The sequence below is a fragment of the Crocodylus porosus genome, unplaced genomic scaffold, assembly GCF_001723895.1.
Source record: "Crocodylus porosus isolate Cpor-Errol unplaced genomic scaffold, CroPor_comp1, whole genome shotgun sequence".
In the NCBI taxonomy this organism is placed as follows: Eukaryota; Metazoa; Chordata; order Crocodylia; family Crocodylidae; genus Crocodylus; species Crocodylus porosus.
The window spans coordinates 55127101-55140263 of record NW_017728907.1 but is presented as its reverse complement, the minus strand read 5'-3'; the positions used below and the strand labels follow the sequence as shown (position 1 = coordinate 55140263).

Below are 13163 nucleotides of genomic sequence, written 5' to 3'. Positions count from 1 at the left end.
TCCAGTGTGCCCACATCCCCCCACATCTTAGTGTCATCAGCAAATTTGCACAGGTGCTTTTTACCCCCTCGTCCAAGTCACCAATGAAGATGTTGAACAGTGCGGGCCCGAGGACCGAGCCCTGGGGGACCCCACGGCCCACATCCCTCCAGGTCAAAAATGACCCATCCACCACCGCTCTCCGGGTGCGGCCCTCCAGCCAGTTGGCGACACATCTGACTGTGTGGGTGTCTACAACACAGCCCCCCCAGTTTCTTAATGAGAACGGGGGGAGAGACAGTGTCGAAGGCCTTCTTATGAGAAAATTGGTTCCAAGTTGCAATGTTTCAACTTAAGATGCGGTTGTCAGGAACAAATTGTGTTGCAAGTCTGAGGACTGCCTGTAGCCTAACGCTGCGCATTTGCATGCCGGTCAAAAAGCATGCTAATACGTGACTGCACAGGAACTGTACTTACTGTGCATTTAGTTAGTACTTCATTAATCAAGGACTAAACTAAATGAACAGTAACTACTGTGCATTAATGCATGTGTAGACATGCCCTCTGTGACCTGGCAGTGTCTCCTGTTTATAACCAGGGATCCTGGTTTTAGCTAATTTAAAAAAAAAAAATCCCCAATTTTCAGATTAAAAAGTGCATGAGTGTGTGTGTGCGTGCATGCATGTGTGTGTTTTAGTGGTGTTTCATTTTCATCATGGAAAACTGGATTTGGGGTTACTTTCTTGAATCCAAAAATTGGGGATTTTTTTTTTTAATCAGAGAAAACGAGGATCCCTATCTATAACACTCACGGCCAGGTCCTTATGGCAACACTTCTCTTCCCTTTGGTCAGCTAACAGCATGTTAAATGGTTTTAGTCTCCAAATGAAGCCGTCTCTGTTGAAAATGTCCCAGTCCCCGGCTCAACGCAGCCGAATTCTGCTCAGCTTCTCAGAAGAGCATTTTGCTCTTGCTTTGCTAACAGGAGAGCTGCGTTTCCATAGCTACTGTTACACGACGTTCCAGAAATGGTACGAACCTCAGGTTAGCAGCGACTACAATGCATGTGTCAAGTAAATCATATTAAAATCACCCCACCGCCCAGCGAAATGGAATCCAGGTCATGCGTTAGCCCAAGAGACCCGCGCGGGAACCACTCTCAGCAAGGCACCGGCCACACATGTTAGGGCATGAAGACTTCAGCCTTTCAACTCTTGGCAGAAGCGTTCTTTCAGAAGCCTGCTAGCCCACTTGATGGTTTTCCAATATCCCCAGTATGCAGTATGCAAGGGGAGAGCTATTTTTAGAAGCTGTCTGTCTCTGTCATAGTTGCAAACCGGCAAATCAATCATCCTCCAAGACTTGTGCTGGAAAACGAGCAGCGTGTCTCTGCACTGCGCCTCTCCCTGTTGGGTCTTTGGTTTTCTGTACCTGGCTTCAGGGACTCGGCTAGGCTGATTGCCCATCGGGACCAAGAATTAAAGTATCCTAAGCTGCAGTACCCCAACCCAGCATTGGACTAGCCAGGTGCACGGTGGGGAAATCGATACTGTTGGTATTGGTTATAGCCAGAGGCAGCACCCAGGATTTGAGCCAATGGTCTGCTTCTGTTCAACAACGCCCACAATCCTGATATTTTAAATAAGCCATCTACAATCACGTGGCATTTATCTGCTGTGCCAGGAGAGAGGAATCCCAGTGATTAAATTACAGCGTGATGTTTACTGCCCAGGCAAAGGCTTATTAGCAGACACCAAAGCAGCAGAGCCCAGCAAAAAGGAAGCTGGATGCCACTGCCAGAGGACTGGGAGATCAACTCAGTGGCTGCAATATTTATCCATCGCTTTTTGATGACGCCAGGGGACAGGCAGAATTGGCTGGATTAAAAAAGGATGCTCAAAACCAAACTCTACGGTTTGAGAGACACCAGCTAAACTCCCCACTCCCCCCTCCCAAGCTCACATCCATCGCTCTCTACTTTTGCAGGCCACCCAGTGCCAAGCAGCAAGAGTGGCACAAAAAAGCATGAGAAAGGCTGTTCTTGTTTTCTTTCTAGCCCTTCTGAAAGCAGGAAGCACAGGGACTCTCAACCCAGACTGATCACGTGATATCTCCAAACCCAAGAGCTTTTTTGCAAAGAATCTAGGTCAGGCTATTCTAACTCAGGTGCCTCAAGTTAGGCCCTGGAATAAGTGTCCTGATTTGCAGAGATACTGAACACCTGCAGCTCCACTTGAAATCAGTGCAAGCTGCAGTTGCCCAGTGTCTCTAAAGAAATCAGGCCACTTATTCCTGCATCGCAGTTTGGGACCTGAGCTTGAAAGCTTGAACGCACGCGTATTGCGTATTCACACCCAAACACGGAGTCTGGTCCTGAGCTGTAGGTACCCAGCACCAAAGATTTGGGGTGCTAACGTGTGGGTTCATCAGTGAACTGATGCTTGTTATGTTCACCCACTAATTGCATTTGCTCCAATATGGTGACCAGGATCTTTGAGTAGGATTCAGTTTGCTGCTTTAGCTAATTTACTGATGTATTGTGAGTTCGGGGGGTTGGATGTGCTCAGCGTTAGACGTAAGCAAAAAGATATTCTTTGAGCAAGGTATGCCCAGGAGTGATTTTTCAAGCCTTTCTAAGCATCTGATGCATAAGGATTTTCAAAATAACTACCTTCATTCTATAATTATATAGCATCTGGACATCTTGCAAGGTCCCTTCCAGCCCTAATGCCTATGAAATCTTGCCCTTCCCCTATATATATATGGTAGTTACATCTATACAAGTGATGCTGTACAGGATGATTCAAGAATTATGTGAGAGGCAGGGATTTCTTAGGGTGACATCTTTTATTGGACCAGCTATGTGATCTAAGATATCACCCCAAGAAATCCTTGCCTACATATATACACATTCATACACGCAGCCAGAATTCCCTCTTTCCTACAAATCTCCTGCAAGATTATCTCGTACTTCAGAGCTCTTTCAGACTAACTTGGATCCAGCAGGAACTGGTCTGTTCGTTTAGAGGCTGGGTACTCCTCCCAGCTATTGAAACCCTAGCTAACCTTTTACTGAACCTGGAAACCTTCCCATAATCTCCCCTGCGCCAGATGAGAACGCCTGTCCAACCAGGTTTTCTATTTAAAGAATGAAGCTGCTCTCCCGTTAAAGAAGCTAACCTGCAAGATGTATTGCCAAACACACAAAACCAGCACATTCCTGATTTATAACATGCAGCCGTAGATGCAAATGAATTGCAGCAAACTGACTACACAGCAGCAGCTCCTTCCAGGAGTAAGGCGTTTGAAGAGGTTTCGGAGGGAATGGAGGCACCAGACCACAGCAAAGCTGGCTAGACGAGGCCCCAGTGTCATACTCATACTCCACTAGGAAGGATGCGTGCGACTGGTCTGTCGCTTGTACTCACCTCCGACACATGGGATATAAAAAGTGCATGACAGAACAGGACACGAGCACACTGGGGAGAGCCAAGCGAAGAACGACGGAGGGGGAGCGAGAAACCAGGTCTGGGAAAGAGCAGCCAAGTGTCAGAGGGACTGCATCCCCACTGGCAAAGCATACAGACGGAGCAAACCCTTACCCCAGCTCTCAGGAGTTGCCTTTTAAAGTCCTCTGTATCAGCAGGCTCAAGTGTCACCGCCTTTCAAGTCGGTGACCGCAGCAGTGAACATTGAGTTCCCAGGAGACGAAAGCCTCCTGCCTTGGCCTTTCACCTCAACTCAACTTCTGCCAGCTAAAAAGAAGTTCGTGTGACCAAGGATGGTTTCTAATCTACTCCCATTTTAACATTTCCCCTGTGTCAGGTGCATAGCTCCTCCCGATGCTTTCCATCGCCCTCTTACTTCACAGCTTCTGCCAGTTCTGTGCCTGGAAAGAGAGATGCACTTTCCACAGTAGGGCTTCTGCTCTGGCTATGCCAAGGAGAGCAAAAAGAAGAGGTGTCTTAGCCTTGGCTGCAAGAGGCCTGGAGTTGTGACTCGCGTGATAAGCCTTGATATTCTCTGCAGTCCACGGGCAAGGGAAACTGGGAGTCAAATTTGGCTAGAACAACAGAAGGAAAAAGGAGGCCTGTGAATGGCACCCATCATCTGAGAGCTCTGCATCTCAAGTGAAAGAAACTGTTCTGGGGAGGGGTAGCAGCAGCTAGCACGGCAGGCCAGTGAATTAGTCCTTCACCGTGGACAAATTTGCACCAGCTGTACCTCTGCGTACAAGGGCAGTACAGCGGGCAGATGTGACGTGCACTGCCCGCCCCACAGACGCACCACAGGAATCAGGGCTCGCCAGGTGAGACGGTCCAGCAGGAGGAGGATAGTCAAGCTTCAGCTAAGCCCTGGAGTGACACGGTGAAACAAGGGGGAAAACAGGCTGGCTCCAGGGCATGACTTCTGAGACCCTTTGATCAAAAGAGTTTGCCCACCTGGGTATCCAAATAGGATAAGTAACGCATGCACAGCAGGGCATTACGCCAAGTCTAGATTTCCATATGCTATTATTATCCCACCAGCCCATCCATAGGGCACATTCTGCATAGCTTGCTTTTAAACGCACGTTTCCGCCCTCTTTACCGTGTCACTGAAAATATCCCAGAACGCATCATTCAAGGCATATCACCTGCACCATGGCTTGCAATGAGATTTCTGACTATCAGGGTCAGAAATCTATTATTTATTTCAACACCTTTCCTATAGTCCAGGGGCGGGCAAAATGCAGCTTGCAAGCCAGATGCAGCCCTCCAGGCCATTCAATCCGGCCTGCGGGACCTTAAAAATTTAGAAAATTAATATTTATCTGCCCCTGGATGGCTGTCATGTGGCCCTCGATGGCCTGCAAAGACTCAGTAAATGGCCCTCCACCCAAAATAATTGCCCACCCCTGCTATAGTCCCTTCATTTCACCTATTTTACAACTCACAACTGCACTGATTAGACACAACCCACAAACACATCCCCCACAGGCCCAAACATCCCTAGCATTGCTACAAACACTATTCACACAAAGCCAGAAAATAGTAAAAAAAAAATCCTCCCTTTGTACAAAATAGTGGTGTTCTCTCCCGCAAAAGGAAGACTTATTAGGGCTAAGAGAGTGGCCAAAAATGAAACCTGAGAGCTGATTACATCTTTTCATTGATCTTAAAGCCAGAAGCAACCATTAGGGCACAGAGTCGGACTGCTTCTCTAACACAGGCTGCTCATTTGCACCTGAGACCCCAGCACCGAGCCCAAAGACTTAGTTAAACTAAAGCATTTTAATCTTTAGGAGATCAAATTGTGGGCCACTGGCAGAGAACAAGAAAAAACACCAACTTTTTTTGTGCACGCGATGACAAACGGAGAGAGGAGGACGTGCAGGGAAGTTACTTTTCCTGCCACCCCACAAACCTGGCACCAGCTTCGCCAGGATGCCACCTTAATAGACTGCCCTGTAGTGCAAGGGAAAGGACTCCTCCAGCCCTCACCCCGCTCTGCCGGACGGCCGGGGCACAGGACCCACCAGAAAGCCCTGCAGTTAGGGAGGGTGCGTGGCTCATTGGGAGGAGCTCCCACTGATATGGGGGGGTCACTTTGTATATGTACAAACAGCAGGAGTGAAAAAGCAACCGGCCCATAAGTGGGTGCTCCAGGGTACCCAGTGCTGTTTCTGGGTTTTGTAGGATCAGTGAGACTCACCTGGTACTGCAAATACCTCCCTTCAGGCTGCTCTTTACAGCAGCTCTTGACCAACCCAAAAATTCAACCCCCAAGAAAAAAAATATTGTGCAAACTAATGCAAGGGCACGTCTGCTCTATTTTTCTGATCGCGTCCGATGCAAATCCCGCGAAAGCCCTGCTGACCAGCGGATATTGGACTGAGAGCACGACACAATCCACTATAAAACGGCCGGTCGTTCAACCTGAAGAGCGACAGCAATAGCATCATGACAAAGGGCTGAACACGAGAGTTGTATGGCAAGACTACGGGTCTCCTGCTCATCAGGACAGCATTACTTGCACAAGGGAAAAGATTGTATCATTCTCCCATGGGATATTAGAGTTACTCTCAGTCCCAAAGGCACCCCGAACACCCCCAAGAGTGGAACTACACCCCAAAACATTCACGTTTGCAACAGGAAGCAAACCAAGGGGATGTGGCGATTTGCATTAAAATATCACCTACAGCTCATTTGTTTTTATTCAGCCAAGCTGAAGATCTCCTAGCCAGCAATCCAGACTGAGCTTCTGCAGCCACAAAAGTACCCGGGAGAGGATCTTCGTTCCAGTCTGGCCACGGCCTGGCTGCAAATCGCAAACATTTCTGCAGCGAATCTGGAAATCCTCAGGCCATGCGTCTTAACTTGCTCTGCAACTGTGGTAAAAGACATGAAGCGGAGTATGTGCAAACCACTGTATGAATCATAAGTGAAGCATTGGCTGAGCGATCTCCCTAAAGCCATGGAGATTACAAGGAAAGTAAACAGAGATCAGAGAAATACCAGTTAAACCAAAAAACAATAGCAGGGGAACTGCTGGACCCCTGTCTGCTGTACAGATTAACCCCAAACTGGTTTTGGGAGATGATCCTGATCAAGAACCAGCATCCCATGCCATGGATGTGAAACTGCGCCATGGCAGATGTGGCACTGAGTGGCAACTTTAAGACCCCCTGCCCAGATCAACTAAAAAAGTTCCCAAAATCAGAGCTGGGGGGAATAAAATAGATAATTTCAGGACATGAGAAATTCTAATGGCATGTAGGACCTTGATGGTCATATGTCAGAAATGGCCAGTATTGTTCTTTAACGGGCCAGACAGATCACTGCTTCCCCCCCGTATATTTGTATCACCCCTCCCCACCCCCGGAGAAAAGACTTAAACTCAGGTGCCCCCCAAATCCGCTACCTCATGTGACAGAGGGCTTAATCTTTGGCAATGCTGCACCATAGCAAGCAACTGGGTTCAAACTCTTTAAACAGCACTGCTGTATGTGCACGCCACACCTTTATTATACCTGGACCGTTTCCAGAAGTTCAGGGTGTGGGGAGGGGAGCGATCTACTGAATAGTTTCCTTTAAAACAGAAACGCTCTCTCCTAACTGTAACCAAGGAACAAGGCCAAACTCCCGGACTCATTTGCATTCAGCTGCATTTCACTGGCAAGGTTTGCTCTTCGTGCCTGAAGAATCGAATTCTTAGTTTTACCGCATCCCGTCTGTGTAACAAAAGGGGGCAAAGACCTCGTAAAGATGACTGGGAGGGGAAATCTCCCCCGGGAAACATTTAAGCGCTTGGTATTTCGTGCACTCCAGAACACAAAATATTTGCCCTTCAGAAGTATTTTTTTTAAACAAAACCAAAGAATTTCACCCTTGTCTGGGGATACGATTGGACAGAATTTAGGACTGCTTCAAAGGCAAGAAAAGTCGCATGAAATGCCCCATTATTTTTGGTGGGCATCAAACCTGGGCCTCTCCAAAGGCAGTTCTGGTGCCACTGGGGCTTAACAGGCTGCTCAGCTCTTAGAGAGACTGGTTGTCCATCAGGGTCTTATGCTCACACGTTTTCATCCTCTCCAGCACCTCCGACCTACAGGAGACCCAGGAGGCAGGATGGTAATTGCCTAGCCTTGAACTAGAGGATCCAGCCCACCAGTCCTCAGCTGATATCCAAGCCCTTGAACGATGCAAGCATTAGGCCAACTCGGAGAGCTGACCTCCTGGGGCCAGCATCTACCAGGAAGGGCACGATCCAAATCGCGGCAGAAAAAACTCAGAGGCCTGTTCGCGGTCTGCTGAGCATCCTAAGGAACTGGAAATAACCCAGCATGAAAGGCGCCTTCAGAGGGATCAGCCCTTGCCTGTGCCCAACTGCAGGAAAAACTAGGAGCGCTGCGCTGTTTTCTTTGGGAGAAAAATAAAAAAGAGACTCCTCCTAGCCCATGTCCTAAATATGACCCGCAAAGGTGCCTGAGCCCTGAGCCAAGCAGAGCTGGCAGCAATAGACATTTCCGCTACCCAGGTATCCAGCGTCCCTTCTCAGAGTATTCAGGCAAGAAACCTAAAAGCCACATCACACATGGGAAATAAAAAAAAGTCTGACCTTAAGCCTCAAGGGCACATAACAACAGGCCTTTCAGTCTTCCCCAAAGGAAGCATGGCGAGAGCCGCAGCATACTTGGAATGGCTAACGGGATTACTAATAACTATGGCACTGTTCCTGCCCCAAGAAGCCTACAAATTAGATAAATGGGTTGGCTTGAGCGGCAGGAGGAGCCATATCTAGCCCTCACCGCCTTTTCTCATCAACCTTCATTCTTTTAGGGGTGGATTTAAAAATAACGTATGCGTGCTGCAGTAGCAGATAGAGACCTTGACCCTGACCCAGACGGTGCTGAGTGCTGTACAAACAGGAAAGGAAACCAGCTGGTTGTGCGGCCCAAATTCAGACCACCTCTCATTTTGCAAAATGGCATCTCTGGCTTTAAACGTACCCATGTGGCCAATGCCCCCATCCTCGTAGATTTGGGAGGCTCGAGGGAAGGGGCATTTGATGCTTTGTTTCTGTGTTTGATTTAATCTTCTTTGAAGCAGATTCTCTCCCAGCCAGTTTGTGGGGAGCAGGGGAATATGGATGGAGCTCAGCATTCACCCATCAGAGTCCGGGCCAATATTTTCATAAATGCCTGATATGCAGGGCTTGCCTACGTTCCCAGCCCTCTCCTAGGACAGGCTCTACAAGCAGACGTCCCCAGGGATGCCTCTCACACGCATCCCAGCTCACACAACTCCACTACGGCAGCTGTGCTGGGAGGGCACACCCCGGAAAGCACCAGCTGCCTGTGGGCTGGGGCGTCCCAAGGGAGCCGGGAGTGCAGACGCGGGTCACCGTATTGCCGACAGACGGCGAGTTCAGCCAGAAAATCTATAGCGTGGTAACCAACACCTTAAAAGGGCCAGGCGCCGGGAGCGCAGGTGCTCAGCACCATCTGGAAGGGAAAGGGCGCAAACCGGACCCTGGTGGAACCAGGGTAAAGCAGGCCTGGAAGGGACCGCAGGGCATTGCAGGAGTCAACCCCCTGCTCAAGAGGCAGGATCATCCCTGCCCAAACCATGCCAGTCGAGCGTATATCCCCCCAGCTCAGATCCCGGTAGGTGTGCAACAGGGCACTCGCCAAACCGCTCCTCACGGTCCGAAAATTGTAGTTGGCGAGTTATGCAAGCAACCGCCGGGCAAGGCAATGTGGGTAGGGGTGAAGTCACTTCTGAGCAAAGGAAAGAGCCGAGGAGAAACGCAGATACTCACGCACATTTCCCACCATTTCAGAATTAAATCTCAGCCAAGGTTTGGACTGGTTTTCAAGAGACAGCCTTTTGTTTACTTGCCCTTGAGGAAGGGAAAGCTAATGACACTAATAAATGACTATTCAATATGAACAATAAGAGAAAGAAAAAGTGACAAGCAGTTAACTAGACCAGCCCTATAATTAAGGCCCAGCCTGTAGCGTGGGCTTAATTTTCTCCCCCCACCCTCAGGCAATAAGGAATCCAGAGCTACAGCAAAAATGTCTAAGTACTGGAAATCGAGTTTGAAAAATAAAGTATATTTTGAATGCAATGAAGACAGAAACCTGACATCCCCTCAGCTGTCTTACTAAATTGCCCTCTCCCTCATGTATTTAGCCACATAAAAGAGAACTGGGGTTGGTTTCTCCTACAGGGATCATACTTTAGAAAGGTTTGACTCTTAAAAGATAGCATATGCCCGCTGCCTTTCAGCACTTCCTAGCTCCCAACATGTCCCAATCCAGTAGGGGACCAGCAGGTCTCATCAGAAGCAGCAGAAGTCTTTGACCAAGGACACACGGGCCGGCTCCGCGGCAGCCTCCTTGCGTGGCTCAGCCCGGGGACCGTTTAAAGCCGGTGGACAAAGACTGCAGGGAAGAACTGTGTGTCGGTGCAGAGGAGAGGAGAGGAGGGACTAACCTACAGGGTCTTTTCCATCTCTAATTTCTAGCACGTGCTGCTTCAGGCCAGCAGCCCCAGGCACGTGAGGGACCAATTTAATATTCACCATGCACACTCGGCACAGTCACTGCACAGCTGTGTCACTGCAGGGATTGTCACCGTTTTACAATGTGCCTTGGGTAACAAGCTGCCCTGCCACCGGCTCGCTCGCCAGTCTCCAGCCCGGCCGAGGCAGCCTGCTCAGTCCCTGGAAAAAGCACCGACACCAGTGATGCCAGAAGCATTACTATCAAGGCCTGTACGGCGGGGAGCAGCAACTCCCAGCGCGAGAGCACAGCAGCTACAGCACAAGTCTGCGGCGCGGACTGCAACGGGACGCAGGCATCCCAGATGTTTCAGTCTTGCACTGGAGCTTCCCCTCCTAGGACCAGTGGGTTTGGGAGGTCTCAGCCCACTTTCCACACAGCTCCACTGTCTTTGGGAGCCCCATTTCAGAGGCGCTCCCACAAAAGAGGGGGCTCAAAAGTGAACGCAACCCGTGGCTCTCCTGTCTCCTGAGCAGACTCCGTGAAGAAAGTGGGTCTAACCTTTTGGGAAGTGGGTGGGAGGGAGCAAAGAAAGACGACAGGGTCCGAGGGGAACCAGACAAGTGGCTCCTCGCTCCAGTTTCAAGCAGTTTGCCGTGGCAGGGACACTGAGCCCCATCAACCCAGACTCCCGACGGAGGCACCAGGGCAAGGAGGGCAGCGGGACACAAGGGACAGCATGCACAACCCCGAGCAGAGCTGACATCAGCTTGTATGGACCCCCTATCAAATCCCAAACGCAGAAACTCCCCTGGGGCAGCCAGCCACCACGGACTGGGAGCAATGCAAAAAAAAGAGGGGGGGGCACTAGCAAACTGGCATGTCTGCGGGAAGGGGAAGGGGAAGGAGTGCCACCCTTGCCAGGAACGGCTGCTGTGAGCTGTTTCTCTGCTCCTTCCTCTCAAAGCCAGCGGCTGCCAGATTTTAGCACTGGCTGAAAAACCACTAAGTAGAAACAGAAGTTTCGCCTCGTGGCCCGGCAGCAATCCCCAAGGCCGGCGTCGCCGCGAAGCCGGGGTGCTTCGCGCGCCGTCCGCGAGCAAGACCCAGCTACGCCCGCCGGGCCTTGCAAAGCTCCTCTCCTGAGCGGGCTTATTAAAACCCCCGGCGCTCCATCGGCTCTGTGCCTTGTTTGAGGCTCTCTGCTTCTAGGGGCTCGTAATTCAGTCGCAGCATCTTGCACACACGCACGCAGACAAGAGCCCAGTGTTAGGAGTTAATCTGCTCTTTAGAAAGGGAGGTCTGTTTTCTGCTGTAGTTGGTTTTATCCTAGACAAAGGCTCTGGACTGAATCCAGAGGAGGGCAGCCAGTGACGCATCCATGAAGGTATTGGTACGCTGCAGCTCGGGTCCGGAAGCAGTTGGCCCTGGAAGTGCAGAGGTCAAACACAGGACAGCTACTCGAATACCCAAGGAGCTAGAAGCAGGAGGGCTGTAGCAGAAAAGGCAATGCTTTCCTGTTCAGTGGCTCCTCTCCCATCCACTTGCACCTACATCAGTAAGCAAGTTAGATCCACTCGCATTAAATACCCATCTCCCTCCAAAACCTCACCTCGGGGCTTGAATGCTGGCATGAATGGGCCCGGGCCTGGGGAGATCCACATTGCACTCCTGTGCATGACCATGGGGCAACCATTGCATTTCTCTGCGCCTCAGATCCCCTTTTGCAAAACGGGAGGTCAGGCAACGCTTCTTCCCCTATGCTTTTTGTACGGTCTATTTAGATCAGTCACTTTTGGGGGGTGGGAGCTGTTCGCACCCGCATCTAGCGCCCGAGAGCACTGATTTTAAATAGGGGCCTCTTAAGGCTACTGTAAAATATAAATAGCGCCACGGGGCAATGGAAAAGAGGACGGGCAACAGCTGAAGTCACACAATATCAAAGTACTTCCCTTTAGTGGCTGCAAATATTCTAGTGGTTTGGAGCGATCCAGTAGGCATGGAGCCAGTGGAGATCTTTGGGCAAGTTCCTATGTGCTCAGATAGTCCCGGGCTAAAAAGGATGGGAAAAGTGAACATTGACTGTTTCCCCTATGAAGGAAAGAAATAAGTTATGACCTCAAGGATCTCTTGGCCACTGAGAACAGCCATATCCAAAGGAAAAACTGTCCAGCACCACTGCCATTTCAACAGCGGTGTTGCATTCAGCTTCGACAAAATATTCCAGGGTGTCAAAATTTGCAAGGGAAGTGCCTAGGTTATATGAATTAATTTACACTCTAGAGACCCGGAAATATTAAGATGGAAGGGTATTTTTAGACTATTCGGTTACTGAAACCAAGCAAGTAAGTGTCTGTCCTCATTAAAATCTTCAGTCTCACTCGACTGTCAAATTTTTAAAGCTGTTGACTGATGCAGCCTTTAGGTCACCATAGCAACAAGATACATTACCTAGGTGATGATGCTCTTACACTGTCACCCCTTGAGTGACCCAGTTCTACCAAAAAAAAAAAAAAGTTTGCATTAAAAAAACCCAAAAAAAACCTTCAAGTGGAATATTTTTCTTGCCTCCTGCCATATTCATTTCCTGTGCTGCTGAAGGCAAAATGAGTAGCTAGGGTGCCTACACAGTGCCAGGAAGATCAAACCATGAGAGGAGAGAGAGAGAGAGACTCAGGAATATTTTCAGAAATAAGAGTGAAGCTGGGTGAGGCATCAAATCAGTTGTGACCATCAGTCAGGAGGCTGGACATCCACAGAGATATTTGCCAATCCAGCTGCTTAATCCTGAGCAATTAATCATCTGAAAATCCACCGCAGATGTTAGCTCACTATTTTCCTGTTTGAAAAAGGCTGTTGTCCGAATCAGGAAGCAGACACAATATCACGTGAGCTCAGACCTCAGACAGAAGTCAGATGGTGAGCTGTTTGCTTTTACAACCTACTGGCCCTGGAGGGGTAGAGTGGGGCGCTCTGGTTCTAGCAGGGGAGGTGGGATCGCATTGATCCTCCTGAGTCAAACCCTGAGGTAGGGTAGAAACCCCTTGCTTAATGCTAGAGCTTAGAAAACTAGGTTGACTGCGTGCAAGTAGGGACTGGCCGGTAGGGAGTGCATGCAAGTAGGGACTGGCCGGTAGGGAGTGCGTGCAAGTAGGGACTGGCCGGTAGGGTCTGCGTGCAAGTAGGGACTGGC

The 13163-nt window shown here is 49.7% G+C and overlaps 1 long non-coding RNA gene across 1 annotated transcript in view; it reads right to left on the bottom strand.

Annotated features, from left to right (window-relative positions):
• The window catches only part of LOC109307508, a 27504-nt gene that overhangs the window by 3351 nt on the left and 10990 nt on the right, over window positions 1-13163 (bottom strand). The window contains exon 2 of the long non-coding RNA XR_002100278.1: window positions 3582-3727. This is a non-coding gene — a long non-coding RNA (uncharacterized LOC109307508). The remainder of the gene's footprint in view (window positions 1-3581; window positions 3728-13163) is intronic.